This window comes from Oryctolagus cuniculus, chromosome 4, assembly GCF_051225735.1.
Source record: "Oryctolagus cuniculus isolate XC-2025 breed Fujian yellow rabbit chromosome 4, ASM5122573v1, whole genome shotgun sequence".
Lineage (NCBI taxonomy): Eukaryota > Metazoa > Chordata > Mammalia > Lagomorpha > Leporidae > Oryctolagus > Oryctolagus cuniculus.
Genome location: NC_142870.1, coordinates 91,613,910 through 91,641,174, shown reverse-complemented (window position 1 = coordinate 91,641,174; position 27,265 = coordinate 91,613,910). Strand labels below are relative to the sequence as shown.

Here is a 27,265-nt window from a genome sequence, read left to right as displayed (position 1 = left end):
ATTTGTGAACACTAAGTAATTGTGCATACCCTACTTGGTGTTACAGTTAAATAATAATAGCATTTGCTGTGGTTTGGGTGTGGTTTGAGTGTGTCCTGAAGGTTTCACATGTTGGAGTTGAATCCCCGATGTGAAGTGTTAGGAGGGTGGACATGTAGTCAATGATGTTTGGAGGTGGGAATTTTGAGAGGTGGTTATGACTCGATAAGGTCATCAGGGGGGAGCCCCAGGACTGAATCCTGGTGGCTTTATAAGGAGAGGGAGAGACCAGAAGAGACACAAACACACATACTTTCTCTGCTTTTTGCCATGTGTACTCTGCCAACAAGAAGGCCATCGCCTTATACAGCCCTCAACCTTGGACCTCAACCACCAGCCAAAATAAACCTCTTTGATTTGTAAGCTACCCAGCCTCAGGCATTGCACTGGAGCAATGAGCAAAGGACCAACACAAAACCTGGCCTAATAAGAAGTCTAGTCCACCTTGCTGAGTGCCCAGCACATACTACGTATATATCATTCTTTCTCATTAACTCAGTAATCTCAGGCTCGGAGCAGGGCTCAAGTCTAGTCATATCCACAGCAGGATATAGACACTGCCTCATGGTATTTTCAGCCCTGCGACCCAGAAACCTAGGTCTGGAATTCCATCTTAGGCCGCTCACCTGGCTCCCTTCCTTCCCTCAGTCAGCGCCTTTCTATCGAGTGGAAGGCTTTTCCCTGGTGAGGGCAGGACACTCTCTTCATATGCTTGCCTGCCCCAGGAGACAGCATGGTGCTTGGAACGAGGTAAAGGCTCAGTTAACCAAAACAGCAATAAAAATTAAAATACATAAAATAAAGCAAAAATAAGCCCCATAGGTGAATGTCTATTTACTTCTCATTTCCTAACAGGAGTAGATGTATTGAAGGATGGCTGAGTGGAAAGAGTCTTTGACCCATATCCAGAATCTTTTCATTTTCAGCTAAGCCACGGGTCTGGAGACATAATAGGGGTATTTCAGAATAACTAAGCTACATAGAAAGCTTAACTGATTCAGTGGTTTAAAAGATATTTATTTATTTAAAAGGCAGAGAGAGAGAGAGAGAGAGAGAGAGAGAGAGACAGAATTCCCCTCCTTCTGTTTTCTTTCTCCAAACGGACACACATCTGGGACTGCACCAGACCAAAGCCAGGAGGCAGGAAATCCGTCTATGTCTCTCAAATGGGTGGTAGGGACTCAAGTAGTTGAGACCTTGTCTGCTGCTTCCTAGGCCCACTACAGGGAGCTAGATTGGAAGCGAAGAAGCCAGGGCAGGAACTGCACTCTGCAAGGGGATGTGGGCATCCTAAAAGGCAGCTTAACCCATGGTGCCACCACGCCTGCCCCTCAAATGGTTCTGAAGAAGCACAGTCTATAATATTGAGTCTGGCAATTTGAGCAGTGCTGTTCCTGCTATCTTCCAGAAACACCTGCTCTGTTTGCTTTTCACCAAACTGATGTACACAGATAAAATTTCAGGAACTTTCCTAATATGCTGCCATCCGTGAGCAGACTGACACAGTCCTTTGTTAAATGAGAGGCTGCTGCTGGTATTACTCCCGGCTCTCTTCCTTAGAGACTTGTCTATCTGTAAGAGACTGCTTTCTAGCTGATTCCTGTGCTGTAGACATAGGGGACCCCTCTTCCCAGGGCTCGAGATCCCATATCTTCCTCTGGCTGTCACAGTCTGACAGACTGCATCTAAATATGGCTATTGCAGTCTCTCCCATAATGCGCACTCTAACAGAAGCCTGCCACCCCTCCCATCTCAAGGTGGGGTCTACTTCTTTCTCTGAACCTGGGTGAGGTTGTGACTCACAGGCACTCACTTTAACGCAGTTTAAGTGATGCTGTGTGATTTCTGAAGCTATGGCATAAAGGCAGTGATGACACTGTTCCTTGTTCTCCAGAACACTTGTGCATGGAGCCCTGAGCTGCAGGGTAAGCGGTCCTACAGCCTCCAGGCTGCCAGGCTGTCAGAAAGCTCCAGCAGCCCAGGGCCATTGGTGTGGCTCAGCAAGGTAAGTCACAACCTGCGATGCCAGCATCCCATCTGGGCGTCTGTCCAAGTCCCGGCTGCTCCTCTTTCAACCCAGCTCCCTGCTAATGTGCCTAGAAAAGCAGCAGAAGATGGCCCCAGTGCTTGGGATCAAGCACCCACGTGGGAGACCCAGAAGAATCTCCTGGCTTCTGGCCTGGCCCAGCTCTGGCCATTGTGGCCATTTGGGGAGTAAGCCAGTGGGTGGAAGATATCTCTCTCTCTCCCTCTCTCTTTCCCCCTCTCTCTTTGTGTGATTCTGCCTTTCAAATAAATAAGTAAATCCTTGACAATAAAAAGGTGGCCCATACTGGGGAACCAAGAGATGCCTGGCCAGCCCCCAGCTGAAGCCACTGTCTGCAACCACATAAGAGTCTCTGAGCCGGAATGCCCAGCCTCGTCGCTCCTGAGCTCCTACCCCACTGTTCACTCGGTTTGGGGTACCTTGTTATGCAACTGGAACAGCCTCTTTCTCCATCCTGTTGACGAATCTGACCAGAGCAGCACAGACACATACCAGGGTGTCTCTGGTGTTGTGAGAAAACACTCGGCTTCACTCCTTTCTACTGCTATTTGTTAACACGAATGCACCCTAGCTCGGTCACAGCTTTGAAGGCTTTGATAAGGACACAGCGTCTCAGACCTACTTGATCTCATTTGTCAAACAGGAATAAGGATTGCTTCCCGATCTGACAGTCTGTGAGGGCTCCACAGAAGATGCTTATTAGGACATTGTCCAACGCTTCACATTTCCCCAGAGTGTTCCCGCCCACCGTCTTGCTGTAATCTTTACAATGACTTTGTGAGGCAGCTGGAAGGTATCATTATTCCTTCAGCACAGCTCAGAAAACGGCATGCAGAGAGCATAGGTACATCCAAGGAGCACCCGACCCGGCCAGAAGCAAGGTCTGCATCAGACTCCCATGAGGCATCAGAATACTAGCCTGCTCTGGCCTCCTCTCCACTCCTATCTCATTTTTCCTACCTAAGAGTCAGCTTCAACTTTGCCCTGTTCCCACCCAGCCCTCTCTATAGTCTGTCTATAGTATCTATCTATAATGTCCCGTTGAATCTCCTCTCTCTAAGAAATGGAGTGTAGCCTCTTGGGAAGGGGTTCTGCATTGTCCTGAACTCTTCATGAATGACCAAGAGATTAGATTCTAGACAGCCAAAGCTAAAACCCATTTAGAGTTTCTATTTACCAAACTCATAACACACATTGACGATTTCAACAAACCCCATCCAACTGATCTCCTGAAAATGAGAAATGTCGTCTCAGGAGGTCACCCAGTCCCACCCCTGGCTGGCCCACCGTCACAGAATAGTCACACCAGGTGCTCATCTCCAGTATTGTGACTTCAAAGCCAATCCTCATGTTACTCCTTGCATTGGGTATAGGCAAGAATTTTTTTAAAAATTCAGCTTGCACTTCCGGTGGGTGCCAGTCATTATGCAGTAAAACTTGGCAAAGAATTAAGGAAGACTTCCAGCTCCCTCATGAAAGCCATGGGCTTCAGTGCACTTGAACATCTGAGAAGGACAGATCTGGGAAGGAAGGAAGATGAATCGAAGTTTGCAAGGACTTTGAGAGCTTTGTGGGTAGAGCCAATGGGGAGAGGCAGGATCGATTATTTAGTGACCCCAACTCAAAGGTGTTAGGAAACTGGCACAGTTGTAGCCAGGTGGCCACATGGCCCAGGTACCTGAGCCAGGCTCCACCCCCATCCTAATGGGATTCGCTGCTCCTGCTTCCCTGCCCGCCCTCAGGCGAAGTTTTAAAAGGGCCTGTTCCTGAACACGTGCTCTCTTGACTCTTCTCTCTTGGTTCTGCTCTCTTGGCCCTTCTCTCCTGCACTCTCTGGTCTCCTCTCCTCCTCTCTGTCTCTCTCTCTTATATTCTCTTTCTCTCTTTTTCCTTCACTGCCCCTTCACTCCGGTCTGTAGGGTGTTCCCCAATAAACCCTTTCCCTTACTCCGGAGTCCGGTGTGCTTTGCGATGGCTAACATTAAGATATAACAAAAGGGGCACCAAATAAGTGTATGACTGCTTGGCTGGCAACTCCTTGCATTTTCCTTCTTTTGTAAAAAGTTGAACTAGAAGTCATTTGGTAAACCAGTCTTCCCACATTGTGCGGTGATCTTCTGGCAAGTTACCTAATCTCTCTGATACCAGCTTCCACATCTGTCAAATGCCAAGAGCCACACAATGGGGCCATAGTGAGAATTCAATTAGATGGCATGGAGGGAAAAGTCCAGTCTTGCCTCTTGAATTAAGTGGTTGATACAAGGCATTCCCTTCCACCATCTCCTTCCCCTTGTATTCTAATATTCTCTGCTCCTCTGGCCAAATCTACCAGACGGTTGTTTGATTTTTTTTTTTTTTCTGATCCTAATCAAATCAGGGAAGATTAGCGATATCATGGTGCATAAACCATTCTGAGGATCGAGAGTGAGTTGGAGGTAAATTGTGGTTTGAGTGTTTGAAAAAGAGCCTGTAGATGTGTTTCAATGGCAGGACACAGCAAGCCAGGTTTGCAATAACACAGCTCCTCCTCTCTCAGCAGCCTTGTGGTTGGCGGATATTGTAAAGGTTCATGGATGACCCTGTTTCTGATTAACAATGTTCTTATTTTAGTTTCACAAACAGAAAGACAAGTGAAATTGGCCCCACTTCATCATGTCCAAATGGATAATATTACTGAACAATTATTTAATGTTTTCACACTATTGGGTTTTTTTGTATTTGGGGATCCATATTGGAAGTTCAGCCTCATGGATAACCCAGATATCCAACATACAATGCTCAGCTTTGATATCTTTGAAAAATATTTCCCTTGTCAAGATTCAGAATGTCTATCACCTGCCACACATGTACATCAGTTTGAAGGAGATTAAGCTGAAGAATTCTGTTTTTAAAATAATAATAACAGGAACTGATACACTGAGGCATTTTATAGGTGGCAAACAGCTTTCATTGCTATCATGTTCTTAAGAATTTACCCTGTTTACTACACGTTTATTCCCAAATGACCCAGAGAAAACGGTTGCGGGGAGGTAAGTGGCTTGCCCAAAATCACAAAGGCTACAATTCCAGAACCTGGGTGCCCCAGGAAGAGGTCCAGCCAACTCGAGGTGTGAAGCCATGAGTTAGGGCATCAGTTACAAATCCAGGTAATGTAGGAACTGGGCAGGACAAGAAAGATCAGCTCAAGCTGGCCCACCAAGGAAGGAGGTAGAGGAAAACTTGGGTAGGGCCCACAGTCTCCTGAGAGGCTGGACACAGCTTGGAGGAAGAAATCAGTAGCCACAGGGATTGGGAATGGGAGATAGCGATGACAGGGTGGCCCATGAATTTCTTACTGCAGCTAGATGAAGGACTTTGAGCTTGGTGGTTGGAGTGACACACATTCATTATTTACAGTTCCAGAAACCAGAGGTTCAGAGTCAGTACCTCTGGGCTTTCAAGTCTAGCTGTCAGCAGGAAGGCTTTCTGCTGGGGATTCTCGAAGAGAATTTGTTTGCTTGCCTACTTCAATTTCCAGCTTTGATTTATGTCCCTTTCCTCCATCATCGAAGTGCATCACTGAAATCTCTGCTTCCATTGTCATATAACTTTGACTGCTCCTACTTCCCCCTTCTAAGTACCCTTGGGATTGCACTGGGTTCATCTGGGGAACTTAAGACTACCTCCTGCGGCCGGTGGTGTGGTGTACCAGGTAAAGCCTCTGCCTGTAGTGCCTGCATCCCATATGGGCACCAGTTTGAGTCCCAGCTGCTCCTGTTCTGATCCAGCTCTCTGCTATGGCCTGAGAAACCAGCAGACGATGGCCCAAGTCCTTGGGCCCCTGCACCTATGTAGGAGTCCTGGAAGGAACTCTAGGTTCCTGGCTTCAGATAGGCTCGGTTTTTGCCATTGCGGCCATTTGAGGAGTGAACTAGCAGACAGAAGACTCTCTCTGCTTCTCCCTCTCTGTAACTCTGCCTTTTAAATAAATAAATATTTAACAAAAGAAAAGAATACCTCCCTACCTCAAGACCCTTAACTTAGCCATGTCTATGAAGTCCCTTTATCATTCAGGATAATGTGGCCACAGGTTCTAGAGACCTTTGGGGCCGGCATTCAACCTGCCATAGGTGGCAAGGTGACAGGTGGACAGTGGTAGCCGTTTTTTTACTGGTAAATGCATCACTTGCATGACTGTGTTTGCCTATGTGAAAGCCACACTCCTCACTTCCACCTGACAGGCAGGGGCCAAAATAGTGCCTGTACCTTCTGATTCCAAGAAAAGTGCTCTTTCAGGCACATCACACCCACCATCTCAAAACTATATTTACAATCATTTTTGCAAATATCCTGTTCTTGTATAGATGGTAATTAAGATTTGCATAATGCTTCACAGTTTATAATGCCCTTTTTATTTACATGAAGGCACTTGAACCCCAGCAATAACCCTCAGAGACAGTTATTATTAACACATTTTTACATATGAAGAAGCTGAAGCACACAGGGGTGCAGTGGTTTGTCCAAGGTCACCCAGCTGGTAAGGGCAAAACCACAATGCAAATCCCCAAAGTTCCACTGTGTTCAGCTCTCAATAATGAATCTGCGACTGGAGTCCACTCTACGGAAGGTGCTAGTTTATCTTCTGGGGATACTCTGAAGGTGACTGGGATCTCCACTCAGCCTCTGAGAGCAGATGAGTCGATCGATGTGAAAGTGCTTTGTAATAGTATGACTCACTACTACGGAAGGCTAGCCATGGCATCAGCGCCATCCGCACCACCGCCACCATCATCGCCGGCGTCTCCCCTGGAGGCCAAGAGAATTCACACAGGTCAACATCTTTCACGGCTTTTTAGAACACTGACCCCACCGTCTCGCAGTCCTCAGGGACAGTGCCAGACTAACACACATCGGTGCCCTGTGGCTGCTTGGCCACTGCGCAGGTGTGGCTGGCAGGATCAGCCTCTGAATGGATAAACCAAGCTCTTTTCCCCTTGCATATAAACAGACAAATCCACTGTGTGTGCAAGGGCACTGATCCCTCCCAATGCACGGTGATACTCTGTGATTTGTAGTGTTCTGCCCTCCTCAGCCACCTCCCCACATCTGTTTTTTTCCCCTGTAAGGCCATTTGCTCTACATTTCAAATGTGTCTAATTGATGGGGAGGAGAGGATTGGAAGCTAATAGGTTGCCAGAGAGCGAGATGCAGGGCCCTGTGGCCAAGACCTGGTGGCTCTCTGACACCCCGTTGCCTCACACCGTTTTTAGATCCGCATCTGCTTCTGAAATTTGCACTTGAACACCAGACAAGAGGACGGCAGAGAAGGAATAGCCAAGGTGTCCCCTAAGTGTGGCTGAGCAGTCAGCCGGCCCCCACTTCATTTGAGTGAGACCGCCAACAGCCTTCACGTGGGGCCTAGGCCACAGGAACGCATTTAGGAAGTGTTTCCTGCCCTTCGCAACGGCCACCCTCGACAGGCGGAGGGGACAGAAGAGAGGCAGGTGCATTCAAATCATCCTGGTCTGACCAAGGGAAATGAAGCACTAAAACGCAACTCAGTCCTGCAATGAGTCAGAGTGGGGGAAGGGAGAGTGCCCAAAGCTCTCGGGCCCTTCTTGTTGGGAACCAATCGTACTCTGGCCACCAGCTCCGGGAATCAGAGTTTTGGGTACGGGTCTGAGTTCTGCCATTGCACTGCTATGGAACACAAGGCAGCAAGTGCCTGGGGTCCCTCTTAAAATCAGGTTCACCTGTAAACACAGTCACTTATCCAAAACTTTCTCTCCGCCTGAAACGTGACCCCATTCCCAACAACTCCCTTCTCTGCCTGTGCAGATCCTACCCATGCCTCATGTTCACTGTCAACTTCTTATAAGAAGCCTTGCCCATGCCTCTGTCTAAATTGAGGAATCTCTGTGTTCTCAGTACTCCTTTATCCCTTTGCTCAGATGACTAGGCATATCATTTTAAAATAAAAATAATTTCTCACTTATTAAGTTGGGCCCCCTGCTAAACACTTGAAGACTTGCCATTCAGTTTTCTACTTAGCTCCCTAATATTAGAGAGAATCTCCTTGAAGATACTGTGTCTGACTCATTGCTCCATCCCCTGCCAAGTACTACACTCTCAATAAAGTTATGAGATTAATAATTTTAGAAAACTATTTGAAAAGATCATAAAGTAGAGGAGAATTTGGAGTTAGCATAGAATGACACATTTGTCTAAGACCCATTCATGAAATTCAGGGTGGCATTGATGAGAACCTACCCGTGGGGTGGATCCCTGCCTACACAATGGACTTGGTCTGCTGAGGGTCTTACTCAGGGTGAGCACAGGAGAATGAGCCAGAGGAATCAGAAGGAGCAGCACAGGAAATGCTAGGCAACCTGTGGAAGCAAGTGAGGATGGTGTGGCAAGAATGAGCTGAGCTAAGCTGTTCAGAGCTCATGCAGAAGAGATTTGTGGATCCTGGCATTCTTATTTATGTGGTTCTTTGTGCAGGTTATAGGGTCAGGCGCCTTCAAGGAAATGCATAGGGTATAAAATATATTTGAGCCCTCTAGCAGGTGTGGATTTTTATTTCCAGGGACTTCTGCCTTGTTGCAAAAAAATACTTTTGTTCTAAATCAATGCTCATCCTCCCTTTTCTCAGGATCTACCACAGACCTTGAGGATCAGAGAAGCAGCTGGGGCACTCAAATGACACAGCAAAGGGAATCAGGAGGCCTTGTTCTCAGGCATGACTCTACCATTAACTTGCATCACAAACTGGAACAGGTTGTGTTACTTCTTTCAGTTTCCATTTCCCCGTCCACACAATGATGATAGGTAACTAGAGTGTTGCTGTCTTAGTCCAGGATATTCCACCACAGTACCATGGATAGGGTGGCTTCTAAACCAGAGGAATCTATTTCTCACAGTTCTGCAGCCCAGAAATCCAAAAGCAGGGTTCCAGGATGACTGGGTTCTTTAGAGAGTCGTCTCTGGGTTGCAGACGGCTAACTTCTGTACTCATTGTATGCTTACACGGTGGAAGAGTTCTGGAGAAATCCCTGGGGTCTCTTTTATGAGGGCACTAATCCCATTCATGAGGGCACAACCCTCCTGGACTAAACAGCATTCAAAGGCCTCATGTCCCAAAACCATCACATTAGGAACTGGGCTTCAACATATGAATTGTGGGAGGACACAAAGCATTCAGTCTCTAGCAGTCACTTTCAGCTTCTCCTGCTCATCTCAACACCATTAGCAAAGCCTCCCCTTTCCCCTTCCCTCCTGGATTGGAGATTGAGGCAACTCCTCTCACCATGATTGGTCCAGGCCCCTGTGGACTAGACCCTTCCTCATCAGACTTCTCCAAGAACTGGCTTCACCGGTACATCTCATTACCTCTTGGGACTGTCAATCTCTTCTGTTTCCCAAGCTCCTTCCTTTCAACCTGTAGGTATCTTTACATTCTCTAAATTCTTAAGCATAGTTGTTTTCATCCAATAATAGATGATCTCTCTCCTCTTTCTGGATAGGTTTATGCAGTTTGCCCTACCATCTCCATGGTCTCACTTCTCCCTTAACCTCTACTCGACTACAGCCTGGTTTATGAGCCTCCCCCTGCCCCACTACAGACACACACACTCCTTCACACCAATGGAAATTCTGTTTCAGAAGTCCTTGGTGCTCTCCTCTTCACCAGATCAAGTGATCTTTCTGCACTCTTCATCCTTGCCTCCAGTGACATTTTCCCTAAAAACCAACTGCTTCCTTGGTTTTAGATGCTTTCCTGGCTCTCCAGTGTCCCTCCCCTGCTATCCACACACTAATGTTGGATGTTCCAAGATTCCACCTTCTGTCTTCATCTATTCTCACCTACTAGATCTCCCTGGGAAAACTCATTTGGTTCTAGAGGTTTTTTGTTTGTTTGTTTGTTTGTTTGTTTGACAGGCAGAGTGGACAGTGAGAGAGAGAGAGACAAAGAGAAAGGTCTTCCTTTTGCCGTTGGTTCACCCTCCAATGGCCACTGCGGCCGGCACAACGCGCCTATTCAAAGGCAGGAGCCAGGTGCTTCTCCTGGTCTCCCATGAGGTTGCAGGGCCCAAGCACTTGGGCCATCCTCCACTGCACTCTCTGGCCACAGCAGAGAGCTGGCCTGGAAGAAGGGCAACCGGGACAGAATCTGGCGTCCCGACCGGGACTAGAACCTGGTGTGCCGGCGCCACAAGGCGGAGGATTAGCCTAGTGAGCCAAGGCGCCGGCCTCGGTTCTGGAAGTTTAACTGCCACCTCTATCCTGATGCTTCCTGAATCTCAGTCTCCTCCCGCTATTTCTTTCTCGAACACCAAACTTATCTTCCAAATGCCTACTCCCATCTCCAGTAGGGTGTTTTCTGTAGAAGCTTAAAATACTGTGTGCAAAAGAGAGTTTATTTTCCTGCACTTCTCACCCCAACTTCACCAAATCTATTCTTGTCTGTTATGTTCAGCCATTGTATGGTCACCTACTCCATCACTAAACCTAGAAATCACAGAATCTTTCTCAGACACTCCCTTTGTTTGTTTGTTTTTTAATTAAGATTTATGCATTTGAAAGGGAAAGAGAGAGAATCTTTAATCCACTGGTAGAATGGCTGCAGTGGTTGAACCCAGGAGCCAAGATCTCCGTGTAGGTTATCCATGTGTGTGGCAGGGGCCCATGCACTTGGATCATCTTCTGATGATTTCCCAGCTCATTAGCAGGCATCTGGATCCAGCAGTCGAGCAGCCAGGACTCCAACAAGTGCTCTGATCTGGGACACTGGTGTGACAGGTGTTGGCTTAACTTGCAGTGTCACAACATCAGACCCTGACACTTCCTTTCTTTGACCTTCCACATGTCATCAACAAACCCAAGGAGTTGCGTTTCAAAAGTTAATATTTTTCATCCATCCTACATCTCTATCCACAATGCTTTGGCTTGAAGATAATCTTGTTTAGGATTTCCTGTTGATGATCCATCACCTGCAGAACTGAGACAGGAGTCCTTGGATAGGGAACATAAAGCTCTCTACAATCTAAAGGCAGCAATGCCATCCCACACAGCCACCCTGAAATTCTTATTCAACATACAATTTCTACAAGTTGAGCCCTTGCACATGCTGCTCCATTTTTTTTCCGGGTACTGCCACCCTTCTCTGATTGGCAAACTCATATTTCAAGACCCAACTCGTATTTCACCATCTCTGTGAAGCTGCCCTGCATTCTCTCCAGGAGAATATTTGCTCAGATCTCCCACAGCATTTGTTTATGTCTCCATAATAACACTTACCATACTGTACTGTAATTTTCCCTTTCATGAGTCAGTCACTCCATTATACTTTGAGATCCAGAAGGTTAAGAACCTGTACTTATTAATTTTTCATATCCCCAGGGTCTAGCCCAAGACTTGTTTGTAGTCGGCCCTCAGAAAAACATGTTCCAAATAAATCAGTGTCTATACTCAAAGGTTCTCCATGCTAAAGGAAGCATTACACTGAAGTGACCTTCACTTAGAATGCTAGTGGCAGGTGTGTTGTTAATGGCTTCAAGGCAGATAGACTAGGATTCAAATCCCACCTCTGCAACTAAGTAGCTATGGGATTACAGGCAAGCAGCTCTCTCCTCCACACCAGAATTTCCTCTTCTCTAAATGGGACAATACCTACCAGGTAGCATTGTCATGGATTACATAAGAAATTGAATATGTAAAGTGGGCAGCACAGGGTCTGACACTTCACAAACAGCTATGATTAACTCACTGCTTTGCCCTGGGCCAGTCCCTTGCTCTCCCTAGGCCTTCCTGGAAACTCTTCTATAAAATGGGGGTTTTCTCTAGTATCCCTGAGGTGACTCCACGCTCCATCACTGGAGCACTTTACCACTTCCAAATCTGCAGCGTCATCCACAAAGCCCTGAGATTTTACCAGCTGCCATGATCAACTCTAGTAGTTTCTTGGGCAGAAGCTTAGTTCACTGTAACCAACATGAAATTCATCAACCACAGTGGAACTCCCTAAGGGGAGGAGCTGTTCCCTTATTCTCAGGTCATATCCAGCCTAGGGTAGGGCACAGTGTGCTCCAATCTACTGCTCTGTAGAAGCAGCAATGGAAAGAATGAGGCCTCTCTCCAAGGGGTCGGTTCGGATAATGGGGCAGGGCAGTGCTGACTCCCAACCACATTCTGTGCTTCTAATTTCAATGACTTTGTGAACTTATTTTGCAATTCCGTGTTTATCCCCAGCTCATTCTTATTAATGTCCTGTTAACAGTCTAATTTGAATTGTGGCCACTGCATTTCACACAAAGAGCACACATGAGTCTATTTAAGTTTCTTTGGATTCTCCCGGAGAGGAGGTGTCTTTCTCCCACATTTACACATTTAAAATTTATTTTTGACATCTTAATATGATTATTTTTGTTCTTGTAAGTCATGAAGTAAAAAAGAAAAAATTACTGGTTGGGTTTCTTACCCTAGCACACACACACACACACACACAAAAACACAGGGAAAATAGCCAATTCTTTGGAAACCACTTGTTTGGAGTAATATTTGAGGTCTTGCTGAGTAAAATAATTAGTCACTTCTGAAGAAGAAAGCAGCAGAGGATTGTGGGAAGCAGTGCGTGGGGGGCCACTCAGGACACTAGGGCAGCTTCCCCGCCCCAGGGCCATAAATATCTACAGAAAGAAACATCCGTGCTAGGGTCCTCTGATCTGGACTTAACCTCATCCTTTCCAGATGAGGCTCGGGCAATTACTTCCCTGGAGGGTAAGGATACTGATAACACATACCTGGGGCCAGTGTTCTGGCAAAGCAAGTTAAGCCCCAGCTGGTACATCAGCATCCCAAATGGGTACCCATTCATGGCCCAGCTGCTCTGCTTCCTGCTATGGCCTGGGAAAACAGCAGAAGATGGCTCAAGTGCTTGGGCCCTGCACCCTTGTGGGAGACCTGGATGAAGCTCCTGACTCCCAGCTTCAGCCTGGCCTAGCCTGGGCCATTTGGAGCATTTGGAGAGTGAACCAGGGGATGGAAGATCTTTCATTCTGTCTCTCTTTTGCTCTCTTTCTCTTTAACTCTACCTTTCAAATAAATAAATAAATGAAATCTTTAAAATTTTAAAAGAAAATAATAATAGTGCATATATTATTGTGGTGATGTTGAGAGAAATACTATACACAAGCACACAGTGGACTTGAACAATATAAGTTCTATTCTATGGTGAGAGCATGAGACAAGTGGAATACAGCTTACCTGTTTCTTTCTCACCATCCTTTGTTCCACAAAGGATTTAAGACCGTTTGTGCTGGTGCTTCCAATAAGCCACAATGAGATTAATGCAAAATAAATAAATAAATAAATAAAAGTGATAGCAAGAGGAACTCAAAAGGAAGGTTGGTGATAAAATGCAGAGTCCTGTGGCCATGTCAGGGGTGTGTGACAAGGTTCAGTAATTGTCAGATAACCTGTCGCCCAAGAAAAGCCAAGCCATTCCTGAATGAAAAACCAAATTCTGTTTTTCATATGGAAAGTGAGTACAGTACGAGAGACAAAAGACCTGATTTCCCTTCCTTCTCTAATATCTATTTCACTGAGTGACCTCATACAATTCACGTCACCACGTTGGGTCCTTAAGCACTCGATTTTTATACAGAAAATTGGACAAGAAGCTCTCCAAAGCTCTTCCTATAGCCCGATGTTCTAAAACTTGATTCTATTCTGCATAATGTCTACAGCTTCCTCCTCCAAGCATTTGCAATTCATGTGACATTCTCAGAGAAATTCTTCATTATACTTTAACTAAACTAGCTCTTCCTTTGGAAATGTAGATTTATTTCGATCCATCTTGTCATGGGCCCCCAGAGAGAACTTCAAGAACCAATACTCACCGTAATAACCACTTGTTACTTAAACAAATCTTACAGTGGAACCATGAAAAGCAATTAATGCTAATTTGTGCTTATTCAGATAAAGGTGTTTAGTCTCTGGCTCCTCCTCTTCATCCTCAGTTCCTGAGGTTGTTGACCAGTTCCTTGTGAAATTGATACGCAATTTTTTTCACAGTCTCCTTTGTTCTCATTCAGATTGCCTAAGGCCTGAGTAATGTGGAGTATAGGAAGCAGCTGATGAAGGGGCCGCTGCTCGCTGCGCGTGAGAATCAGTGGGTAAGGACACGACTCTGCCTGGCTCTTTAGTCATGCTTTTTCCATTGGCCTTGTGTCAGAGCAGGAATTCAACTGAACTGACTTTTATTGGAGTGAGAGGGTTGGGTGGGGAGGAATTCTACCCTCCGCGAGCTACCTCTTCCTTGCGGTCTCCCTCTTGCAAACCCCCAGTTTCCCTCAGCAAGGAAAGCTCGGTGGCCCTTCCTCTCCTCCTACTGCCCTCCTCTACTCTGTGCCTTTGCTCGTGGCCACTCCTCAGACAGGGGCAGTAACTCTCAAGAACACCACAGCTGCCGAGATACAGAGCTAGGGTTCGAATTCCAGTCCCTATAAGCTCAAAGCCGGGAACTTAATTCCTCACCAGTAAACCAAACTGCTAGTAGAATTTTATGCTAAATTCTTCTATGAAAATTTGTTGAAGTTCTCTATTAAAATATCATTTTTCTTTTTTTGGGGTCACCCAGTCCTTCTGTTACACCAGAGGTTCCCCAAAGTGGTCTTTACGTTAGAATCACCTGAGGATCTTATAAAATTTTCAAAGCCCTAGACATATCCCCAAACCAATTAAATCGGAGTCTCTGGAGAAAGGGTTTGGTCATCCACGTTTTTTAAGCTCCCCGGGTGACTTAATGTGCTGACAAGTTCTAGAACCTCTGGGTTATATTGCTTTTATAACTGTTCAACAAAACTCAACCCTGTGTTTTAATTGCTAATTCTGTTTGCAAATTGTAAACTACTTGAGCAGAAATTTTACCCTATTTTAATACATGTCCTCCAAAGCCTCAAGGAAAGAAGATTAACATGATTAAATGATCACATTTTTCCAATCGAGGTTCTATCAATTAAATGAACATGGGTAAATTAGGAAGAGTCCAAATGGCTGAAAGGGAGATGCCGGATGTTTGGCTATAGAGACCCTGAAATAGAAAAGGTCAAGGGATTGTGATTGCTTAGGGTAAAAATAGAGCACTGTAATAAGATCCCTAATGATTTCTCCAATCACAAAAAAGAGTAAACTGAGAAGAGTGAGTCCTTGTTTTTAATTCTGCTGAGGAAATGGGTCTAGGCTGCTACAGAAGTTGGGTTACACTTAGGAGCCAACTCCTCACAACCAGAATAGAAAATTCTAGAACGGTGACCAAAGACAGCCATAGAATCATCTTCTCAAGAGTGGTTTCAGAAAAGATCTGATTACAAGTTGCTTTCAGCTCTTCACTGAAGATGCTGGATAAAACTTCCACTAAGAACTACAAAGAGGATTTTATTTGTTCATGCTGGCAATGTGGTGAGTTCCTGATTCTTTCTGGGGATTACAAAACAGTCCATTGTATTGGGTCCAGGCTATAAATTCTGGCTTTCAGATTGCTCAGAAGACAGTTCGAGAAAGCACAACGCAGATTGTCCAATCTGGCTGCTACATGTGCCAGGAGTTATTAATTATGTCTGTTCTAATAACAAGAGCTGGGAAGCAGCAAACTCAAAACATGCGGGGAAAACAAAACAAAATAAGATGGTGGTTTGCCTTAATGAGAGGAAGTACGAGGCAGCAGCTACAGCACCAGGCTCAGCAAGCTGAGAACAAATGCTGCCAGCCACAGATTGTAGCTGCCACTGGGTATGATCACCACAGTAGCTGCAGAGGTCATGGAATCCCAACGGACTCTCCAACATCTGCCCGGTGACTAATAGGTCACCTTCTTTTCTGTGATTTTCTGGGGTGGCTGAGGGAGGATGTGAGAGGTCAAGAGGAATCATCAGGATTGGCTCTTTTGTAGATCACCCGTTATGACACTTGGATGATACACTGAAGACCAAGAAAACTGTCCAACTCAACCCATTTCTACACATAAATAAAGTGAGTTTTAGAGCCGCTAGGTGACAACACTCAGGTCATTCACCAATGGCAGAGCAAGACCAAAGTTCCCTCCACTCTCCTTCTCCATGGTTAATAGTAGCCTCCCCTTCTTCCTACCCAAGAAATCTGCCTTTCTTAGACTCCTACCAACTCCCTGAGTATCCAGGAGCCTCACCTAGGCAGGCACCTTGATGTTTGTGTCTCCATATTAGGAAGGAGCCTAGGTCAGCTTGCTTGGTGGGTGGTCATCTCTCACCTTTCTCCTGGTCTGAGTCTCGGAAGATCAGGCTCTGGGATGCCATAGTTCTGCAAAACGGTATATGGGAGCTTCTCCTAGTGAGACAGTCATTGCACCAGGTTAGCACAGCAAGGGTTGGTTAAACAAAGGAGACCATTGGATTTGCTCTAGGGTGTCCCTACCCCCTCTCCAGCCTGTTGCCCAAGAGGTCAAGCCCAAGAGCTGTGCTCTTTTCTGGCCAATCGGACTCTGAGAGATGGGCAGCAGGGATGGGCTCTCATTCATTTTTTTTTCTTGCTCACCATAATTCTTTTTTAATTTTATTAATTTTTTTATTTAATAAATGTGAATTTACAAAGTGCCCTCATTCATTTTTGAATCCTGATTGTCACTTGGATGATGTTCAGTAAATTTTATTAAATGAATGGGTGGGCCTTAAAGGGAGAAATTTACAAATTGGAGCTCACTCAGAGAGAAGCATCCAGAACTGTGATCAGATGAAAACTTGAATAGGGTAAGGAATGGCTTAAGAAAAGAGATCCTCACCTTGGAGAAGAAAACACCTACTGGGCAAGTGATCCTCACCCTCAGACAACTAAGGGCTGTCTTGGGGAAGAGATGGAGTAGGAAATGTAACTCTGGGTGGGGGGGTTTCAGATGAACGCAAGAAGCAGCCTTGGGAAAGGGAGTGCCCATATCTGGTGAGGACCCTGGCTTGATAGAGAATACAGAAGAGGTGAGAGAATCAACAAGGAGGGGGGTTGGCCCAGGGCTTCTAAGGCAAAGGAACCTTGGTCACCTTGTGAGAGTGAAGAACTGCTGGCCCTTTTATTGGAGGCAACATTGAAGGCAAGAAAATAAACATTTGCAGTCGGTTGAACTGGAGACAGTGGGCAGAAAAGCACTGCATTGGAGCATAGGATAAGCATGTTTGCCCCACCTATGATCCCTCTTCATGTATTAATAATATTGATTGTTGAAAGCTTCTACTTGCCAAGTGCTATGTTACAACTTTGGCCTGACTGATGATAATCCCGATACAGCAACAACCAGGAAGCCCTGTTTCATACTAGTTCAACTTGAGAAAACTAAAGGAAATTGATTTTTCAAAACATATTGGCAAAGTTTCTGGGAAACTGGCACAGTCATACGTGGAACAAAAATTGAATACAAATTGAAACAATCCTTTTGGAGAGCCATTTGGCAATATTTTTCAAGAGCCATAAAACTCATCTAATAATCCCACTCCTAGAGATTTACCCTAAGGAAAATAACTTAAAAAAGAAAAAAAGAGAAAAAGACCTGTATGTTCAGTATGTTCAAAGTTCTTTAAAATAGCAAAATTGGGCAAAAATCCAAATTCCCAACAATTTGGGAATGGTTAAATAATTTATGATATATTAACTCTATGGAAGATTAGGTAGCCATTAAAATGATGAATGGGAAGTCTTTTCGGCAACATAAAAGGCATATAAGAAATAATGTTCAAGGATAAGAATAGAATGCAAAATCATACATGTGCTCTGATTACAACTCTGCAAAAATATTTATGGCCATAAACTGAAGTGAACAACTAAAAATATTTTTAAAGTTGAAATGAACAACAGAAAATATTTTTAAATTATTTAATGAGATTTTGTTTATGATCATTTTAAAGACAAGAGAGAGAAAGAGAGAGGAGGGAGAGATCGACAGAGGGAGAGACAGAGAGAAAGCTCCCCATTCTCTGGTTTACTACCTAAATGCCTACAATGACCAGAGCTAGGCCAGAGAAGAAGCCAGGAGCTGGGAACTCAATCTAGGTGTCCCTTGCAGGTGGCAGGAAGTAAACGACATATGCTATCACCTGCTGTCTCCCTGAGTCTGCATTAGCAGAAAGCTGGAGTCAGGAGCTGGAACAGGGACTCAAACCCATGTAGTCCCAGTGTGGGACATGGGCATCTTGATAACTGCTCCAAATATCCATCCCTAGCGAGGGAACTTGGAGACTCATAGCATGTAAGTTGGAAAGCAATAATATAATAGGTCCTCTTTATAGTTAAGGAAACTGAATCTCCAAGAAAAGAGATTGCCCAGGCCCACAACTAATTGACAATAGACTTGAGATTAGAATATCAAAGCACATAGTAGAGGATCCCTGGGATATTGCATTGCAGAGACCAATGATGCATAGAAACACATGGAGTGAAGAGGGGAAGAGGAAAAACAAGGTCGCTTGTCATGAAAAGGCAAGGCTCAGCTGTGGGTATGACAGGCGGGGAGTTGAGAACACAGCCTCATGCTCTCCTGAATGCAGACCAGCCACCCACTGAGTACACAGTGGATCTGAAAAGGGAGACTCTGGGATCTGGTTTTCTGCCTTAGAGATCACATCCTCTACATCTTTACTGCCACTTACTGAAGTCAAGATCACATCGATTGTCATGCAAACACTTGGTGGGCAACAGTTGTATTGCAGGCATTATGCTAAGCCTGGATACCCAATGGGTGATGAAGACACACATGACCCTTGCTCCAGTGGTGCAGGACTAGAAACAGTCAAACGGCATGCAAACAGATACAAACGAAGCAGGTATTTGTGGTGAAGACTAGCTGGGTGGTAGGGAGGAGGGAGTATAGTATATAGAGGGTTATAAACAAGGGGGTGACATGATCTGATCTATATGTTTAAACACTTACTCTGCCTATGTTTGTTTCTAGGACCATTGAAGCAGCCCCCTTAGCCTTCAGTAACAGTCTCTCTTCTCACTGTAGAGGTCTTAATAAAATGTAAATGTAATGCGACATGTCTCCCTTGAAAGACTTTCAAAAGTGCCTTGTCATCCCCAAGGTAAAGGTCAAGCACACAGCACAGCTATGAGAACTCCACAAGAGGCTTCCATGTCCCTGCCAGCCAAGCCATAGCACAAATCCTGCATCCCACACCACAGCCCTCCTTGGAGTCCTACTCTCTGCTCAGTGCTCTCTTGGACTGCTGCACCCCAGTGTTTTTGAACAGGCCCTTCTCACTCGATGATCACTGCCTTCTCTACACTCATGGCATGCTTTGTTCATCCTTGTATCATGGCACAACATTTTGAGTCAAAAGTATTATGTATGTGTGTTTATACACATGTGTAGTAAACTCTTAGAGAGCAAGGGCCATGTTGTACTCATGTTTCTATATCTAGAATTGAGCACAGGCTGGGCAGCTGGGGTTAGTGGCTATTCAGCAAACAAGTTGGTAGAGAGATCGTTGATTGGGTGGAAGAATGGGTAGGTGGATAAATCAATGGCCAAATGAATGAATAAAGTCTATCTCTCTGGTTGCAACACCAAAGCAACTTTGATCTGATTCTGTGAAAAAGATCAGTTGAGGTGATTTTAAAGGTTACTTCTTGAATTGCCATTCCAGGATCTCAGAGTCTAAAACTCTAAACTGCTGTCACTGGAATCAGAGGGTCTTCTGAGCTTGGCCACTTGAGATAATTCAAAGCAGTCCCAGGTTCATGATTAAAGAGCAAAAAGTGTGGAGCCCTGACCTTGCAGGCTGGCCACAATGAAAGAAAAAAATGTTGGGCACCGCCTGGGTGTCCTCTTGTCCCAGTTGGCAACATTCACAATATCCCAACATACCTGCTAAGGGAAGAAGCCTCCAGCAAAACAGGTTTTGAGCCGGCTCAGCAACAGCACAGATATACATTCCTGTAAATTTCCAGCACCATGCGAGCCCCTGGCAGGTGTGCACGTGCCGCTATGTTACACAGCTTACCCCCCTCCCCCTGCTCTCTTCATTTATCCATCACACGATGGGTGTGATTTTCAAGACAGACCTGTGTGGACTGAGGTCAGAGGTCATGGCAGAAATGATCCCTAACTCGGTTTTCAGTGGAAGAGAACAACATCCATCTCTATCAGCCTCAAGGAGAAGGCTTGCTTGAGATTCCACTCAAGCCAGATGCCAGCTACGAGCCACACCCTGTCCTCAAAGAGCTTGCATTCTACAGAGATGTGTGTCACATGCCAACAGTGACACAGGTAAGTCACTTGGGGCCCAGACAAGAAAGTCCAGGCGGCTGAAGTTTGAGAGAGGCAAGGGGGGACTGTTCATAAAGGCAGAAGGGCACTCAGCAGATGGGCATGAGAACTGAGCATGTCAGTGACAGAGAATGCTTGAACAAGCATATGGCGGGCTAAAAGGACAGAGAAATGGCAGAAGGTGAGCAGAGGAGGAGGTAAGAGAAGGAAGGCAGATTTGTATCTGCATTGGAAGATTAGAGACAGAAGGGGTCACCAAGGTGTTGGAGACGGCATTCACTATTTGTTGAACGAGAAGCTATGCAGTACCAGTTGCCGTCCGACCCTGAGTGCCAGCCTCCCGGGTTGAGAATGCATCCTGAGAGCTCCAGGGGTCCCAGGGTGTTCTGGAGAGGGGGTGAGGTAGAACGTAAAGAGAGATCTGCTTCCTGGCCACTTCCCTTCCTTTCCTGGATGACCACTAGTGGAAATAGTTCTGCAGAGCCTCGTGGAGGGTGAGACCCCTGCCCTCTATGATCCCTGCCTGTGAGGATCCTGTGAGTATTGATTTATCATCAATATATGGTGCTTGCTGAAAGTAGAAGAGTGTGGGCATATCCACGCAGAGAAATACACAGACATGTCTCTGAAAAGAAGCCTCCTGCAACTGAAAAGATAGGACGTAGCAGGTTAGCAATCATGGCGCTGCTCTGGCCAGCCCAGTGGACACAGGTGCTTCACACCTGGGACTCAGCTGAGCATTCCTTCTTCACCCCCAGAGGTGGTGGAGATCCAGCCCTCTGGTTTCTCGTGTGTAGACAGTGGCTCTCGAGACCCCTGGATCAAGGCATGAGTAAGAGTGCAGAGAATGGTTAAGAGGAAAATGGTCCAGCCAGGATCTGTAACTACGGAGGAGAGAATACTTCCTGACCAACAGAAAAGGTAATTTTATAGAGATGGAGTCCTGCCTTTCAAAAATGCAATCAGCTGCATTAAAATCATTCATTTCCTCCTTCCCCTTCCTTCGCTGGGCAGAGATTACAGTACATTCATTTGGAAGTGAAGTGAGTACGAACTTACCTTTTCAAATACCCGAGGCAGAGAATGAATCAAGCTGCAAAACAAGCAAAGAAAGAAACCTGGAATTTAAACCTGCCTGGGTGACTTTAAAAAAGTTACTCTCACAGAAGTGGAGTTGTGTGGCTCTTTGCTATTTTTGAGACATTTTCATTTTGACTGAATCCTGGGAACTTCATTAGTCCTTTATCCTGGGAATGGTTTCAAAGCCAAGGCCATGGTTTCTAAACTGAAGAGGACTTTGATAACCTTCAAATAGTATTGAGAAGTTCCTAGAGTCCCACAGCCAAGGAGCCATCTCTTCTCCGTCTCTATGTCCTGCTGCTCGGAAAAGCTGCACCTGTGGCAGGAGCCACTCTACTGCAAATGCCGGGCCTTAGCTGTTCCGGAAGATGTGGGATCTGCTATCAAGACGTGCGATCTACTATCAGCTCTACCCCTTGACTGCCATGAGACTGCAGGCAAGCACGGTCCCTCTCTGGGCCTTCGTTTTCTTTCATAAGAAACAACAAAATTAAGTGTATTCTGTCCAAACTGATGCCCTATGAACTGAATTTGTTCAGACACCAGAATTGTTAAATGAATCAGATGCTTTTTCCTCCTGATGTTCTTGAGAAAAGATAATAGTAAAATAATACCTTACTGCAGACCAGACTCCATGCTAATATGCCATGCCAACAAAATAGCATCAAGGATAAAATGGTTTAACTCAACAGCAAAGCCAGTAGCCTGGTTGGAGGCCACTACACATGCAGTCCTACTCCCCAACTTCACACATTTCCAACAGGATCTTTGAAAAAGCAAAGTTGCCACCTTAATGATGGTATATGCACTATTAGATCCTGAAGTACCATATGAATCATCAAAGAAAGCTTAAATCATGCTCAGTATCTTTTTAGTGTTTACCAAAGTGTGTTGTAATTTACTTATTTGGAAACCAAGAAGCAGCAAATGATATGGATGATAACCAGATGAACCAGAATTTTCCATTGCTCAGAATACCCCATTCCCTACTCCTTTTAGGTAAACAGGAATTTACTATGACATTAGCATAATCATAGCCTACAAGGACTGGATGCTGCTAGTGCCAGGCTTGCCAAGTGTCCAGCACTCCACTCCAGCCGGGCATTACCGGGAACCAATCAGACTCCATTTCAGAAATCATGGGCGGTGTTTCCATGGAGCTCTGCCCGAAAAGAGGTGATCTAAATCTTGCATGAGAGATGTACATCAACAGGGAGCTTTGCCTAGAACACTGTGACCTAAAAAATCATATTAAGGAACTCCGAATGCAGAGTCAGTTTCAGAGACACCAAGTGACCTTGTGCAAGGCGTCTCCCATATTGCCTTGCCTACTTGACGCCCCTAATGACTGGTGGCTGCCTCTGAATGCCCAAGCCCGTGGCACACCTCAGCCAGGAGCAAGCATTCTGATTTCCACTGCCCTGTTTTTTGAAGGCAGCCTGCTCCTTCTATTAATCATCTTGCTGTTTGTTTAGTCCTCGGAAGGCAGGCACTGATTCACAAAGGCAAATAGCGCCTAGTGGTTAGACTGGAAGAGTATCTTTGCTGCATCTCCTTTGGAAGATCCTGCCTGTTTTATTTTTTTGATATCCCGAAGTAAAGATGCACAGGACACATTTCGAGTGGAGCTTAGGGCCGGGACAGATCGGTAGCTACACTTCTTTCCCGCATGAAGAATGCTGCTCTAGACAATGAATTTCCTTGTTAGCAAAGCTGTAGGGAAGCTCAGAATCACTTGAAGACATCATTAGAATTTTTCTTAATCTGGATTTTCTTTCTCTGTCTCCTATTTTTTCCCCAAAAACATTGCCATAATCTTTTGTCTGTGGTTTAATGATCTTGTTATACATATCTGTGACTAACATTATAAGTTCCTTCACATTCTTTTTGGAACTAAGTAGCATACAAATAAATCAGCCGGCGCCGTGGCTCAATAGGCTAATCCTCCACCTTGCGGCGCCGGCACACCGGGTTCTAGTCCCGGTTGGGGCGCCGGATTCTGTCCCGGTTGCCCCTCTTCCAGGCCAGCTCTCTGCTATGGCCAGGGAGTGCAGTGGAGGATGGCCCAGGTGCTTGGGCCCTGCACCCCATGGGAGACCAGGAAAAAGCACCTGGCTCCTGGCTCCTGCCAGGATCAGCGCGGTGCGCCGGCTGCAGCGGCGGCCATTGGAGGGTAAACCAACGGCAAAGGAAGACCTTTCTCTCTCTGTCTCTCTCTCTCACTGTCCACTCTGCCTGTCAAAAAAAAAAAAAAAAATATATATATATATATATATTAAAAAAAAAAAAACAAATAAATCAATAATGTAGACTAATCTGTTTTATACAAGCTCTCAAGATAAGAAAATTGGAAGATTAATGCTTGCTCTGTGATGAAGTCTGAAACTTCCTTTCTAACATGAATTAATCATTAATATTTTGAAACTTATATGGAGTGATAACTACGAACCTTTGAATTGCCCTTACCATTTATAAATACTTCCACATATGTGATCTCATTTTGTAATTAGTGTTCACACTTTGCAAATGAGGAAAGTGAGGCTTAGGGAGATTAAGTGGCTGCCAGAGGTCATGGAGTTAGTAAGCTCAGATTCTCTGCCCTAAGCCAAGACTCCAGTTGTTACTTTTTTTTTTCTTCTTCTTCTCCCTACATCACCTTGTCGCTCATTGATTTCTCATTTAAACCAACATTCTCATTATCCTCACACAAGGTGCTCCTTTTTTTAATGTGTCAATTGGAATTAAACAGGTTCCTTCTCTCGTTGATATGGTCTGCAGAAAGCCTGGCAACCACTGATTTGAGCTCTAAAGGATCAAGCTTGAAATGGTCACTTTTAGAAGCTCTGAGCTCTGTAATATCCTAAGGTTTCATGCCTCGGTTTAATGAGGGAAAATTTGGTCTCTAACTTCTTTTCCCTTTTCAATCAATGTATGGCAGCCTTGTGTGCTTCCTAACACCTGAGAAGCACATAGAACACCAATAGCTTGTTGGGTCAGGCAAGGAGAAGAGTCCACTGCTTCTTAGTTCTAAGTGGTGAGAAAACATGATGTCCTGTACATTTGAAGCCAGGTTGTCCAGGAAGGCCAGCGAGCTGCCTGGCTTTAACAGGACTCTGATATGGTATTGGGAAGCACTGCATTGTACTTTTGTCGTCCACCGTTTCAGGCCACCCACCTCCTGCCAACCATAAGTCAGTAAACTTCAGAGATGGTTTCTCTAGAAGGGCCACTGCCTGTAGAACCTTCTGGTAGGTCAACCACCCTAACAGAGATGTGCATCTGCTGATGTGTGTCTGATTCTCCTTCTCCAGGTTTGGCCAGACCCAATTCTGGTTTCCCATTAGGCCCCAGCTCCTGCCCACAGCCTGAGGGCTGGAGAAGCTCATCGCAAAGAGCTAGAAATGAGTCAGTTTCCACGCTCAGCATCAGGCGTGTGGCTTCCTGAAGCCCAGACGAGGAAGCACTGAATTTCAAAGAGCAGCTTTTTTTTTTTTCTTTGCATACCATATCCGGAACTGAAACCACCAATTCATTTCACTTAAGATCTCACACTACACTCAGGTCATCAACAGCATTCCCGAGATAAGATACAGAGGCTACACCAACTCCGACCTTCTGTCTTCCCGCTCCATCTTTTTTTCTGGGTGCTACTGTTGTTGGATTCTTCTTTTTTTTCTTTCCAGTCCTGACAATATAGAGTTTGAAAGCATTTGTCTATTGCTGAATTAGGAGAGCTTGGGCCTGCTCCTCTGCTCCTGCCTTTCCTTGCTGCTCAGCTCAGCTGTGTGTGCCTGGGTAAGGTCATGGATTTAGCCTGTAATTCCAGGGGCAATGGCGCGTTCCATACTCGGGTACCAGATCACCTCACTCACCCACGGATGTGGTTGAAAGATGGAACCTGCGGACAGATTCATGCCAACCAGTCTCACAAACAGAAAAGAGACACATCCCCCCAGTGGAGGCTATGGCATCCTACTGGGGGGAGAAGGCTCCTCACATTTATAAACTGCTTTCACATCCTTTCTCTTGATTCTTACCAGAACTTGTGAGATCAGTCACACAAGCATTTGCCTCCCCATATTAGAAAAGAGAAGACCCAACTGGAATCAAAGTGGAAGCCGAACCCAAGCAGTACTAGTGAAAAGGCCATCTAGAGACCTCCAGTGAGCCCCCAGCTCCACTGATTTCAAGTCCGGTGTTCTTGTAACTGCCATCCAACCTTCCATAGCACATGCTACATCCTAAATTGTGGTTCAACATTTCGTAGTTATTTGTTGCTATTTAAAATTTCAGGTGCTTTCAAGTCAGAGTCAAGGGCTGCTGGCCATGACTTTGGAACAGCCCTCCCACGCCCCTGCTTTCTTTCTTGCCTGGGCTGGTCTAACGTGGAGCTGGGCTGCCCCTGGAGAGGGTGAGCACTGCATCACGGAAGGTGTTCTACAGGGGCTGGGGAAGGGATGCTAGAGCAGAAGAGCCAAGCCCAAGGGAGCCTGCTGCTCTCAGTTCTAACCTTCTGCGGGTCTGTGTGCTGCATCCATCAGTGCTGCTCAGGACACTCATCGTGCACCAGGAGTTCCCAGGGAGGTAGCAGTGTTAGGTAAAAATGGTTTCCGTGAACAAGTAAGTTAGAGGAAAGCAGGACTATTTGAAGTGAAGCATTTCGCTGTGCCTGAGTCCTGCTGAGGGCCGTCACATGCACATTTAATCTACAGGAGAGCAAGGCTATAACTATGTGGCACTTCTCTGATTTGGCCCTACTGCCTGAATTGCGGAGAATCATAACTCCACGGAGCCCACTTCGATAAACAGGCCTTCCCCAAGGATCCCATCAGTGTCTCGGGGCAGCAGCACAAACGCCACGAGCAATGTTCCAGCCACTCCAGCAGCACAGATCCCCACCTTTCAGCCAGGTCCCAGTGCTGCATGTGCTAGTCACGCAGCGTGGTCTTCCAAGCCTGATACCACCTAGCTTTGAGTGATTCCAGCCACACAATCTGGATCACATCACTTCTGCCACAGAAGCTTTTGCTTTTGCAAAATCCCCACCATCTATCTAAAAGTAAGGCCTTCCACATGTTGTCTGAACACAGGACTAGAGACGACACCTTTGAGTGACTTGGAAATTCACTGCCCGTTCATTTCCCAGAGTGCAGAATTGTATCCCTCTCCTACCATGGGAGAAGAGAAGTGAGTTTTTCATTCTGCCTCTTGTCATTTTGTCTCCCGTGATTCTTCCAGCATCCTTCCTCTTAGGAGAGGAATTTCAGATGCTCAGAGAGACTCTGTGGTGTGGCAAACCAAAGGAGGCATTTTCTCCATCTGCAAACCCTCTCACTTGACGCTTCTGCGTTCACACCACTTCCCCAGCCCCTGTAGCATACCTTCTGCAATGAGCTGCTCACTCTCTCAAGGACCAGCCTGGCTCCGTGTTTTACCAGCCAAGATCATTCGAAAGTTCTTAACTAGACTCTGTCCCTTGCCAGCTTCCTCCCCTGCATGGCTTCAAACAAGCCTGGTCCCGTTTCCACATGCATGAAGTGTTTCTTCCCCAAGCTGACAGGTGACCCTGCTCATCTTAAATCCTTATCTGACGAGTCCCATGAGCAGCAGGTGGACTTCTTACGCCAAGTATTGCTTCCTCCTGACCTCACCTCCAGCCTGCTCTTCCAATCTCCCTTGCTCTAAGGGCAAGTCTTTGTGTTGCCAGAGAGACCACTTGCTTCTTTAATTGGGGATCCTCCACTCAGAGTTAAGACTTCCTGCCCTGGGTTTAGATCAACAAACGTTACAGAAAAAAAATGTAGTGTTTCTACTGCTGACCTCAGCCACCTCTT

The 27,265-nt window shown here is 45.7% G+C and overlaps 1 long non-coding RNA gene across 23 annotated transcripts in view; it reads right to left on the bottom strand.

Annotated features, from left to right (window-relative positions):
* LOC149127041 (uncharacterized) overlaps positions 1-27,265 on the bottom strand; it is an 88,274-nt gene that overhangs the window by 11,279 nt on the left and 49,730 nt on the right. For 9 of the 23 annotated variants that reach the window (XR_016232479.1, XR_016232488.1, XR_016232480.1 and 6 more), the window contains one exon: positions 21,411-21,444. The exons of 7 other annotated variants lie outside the window; for them this stretch is intronic. This is a non-coding gene — a long non-coding RNA (uncharacterized LOC149127041). Of the gene's footprint in view, positions 1-6,454; positions 6,872-21,410; positions 21,445-27,265 lie in introns of those variants that run through there. 7 more of the 23 variants (XR_016232484.1, XR_016232485.1, XR_016232500.1 and 4 more) reach the window with 2 other exon arrangements.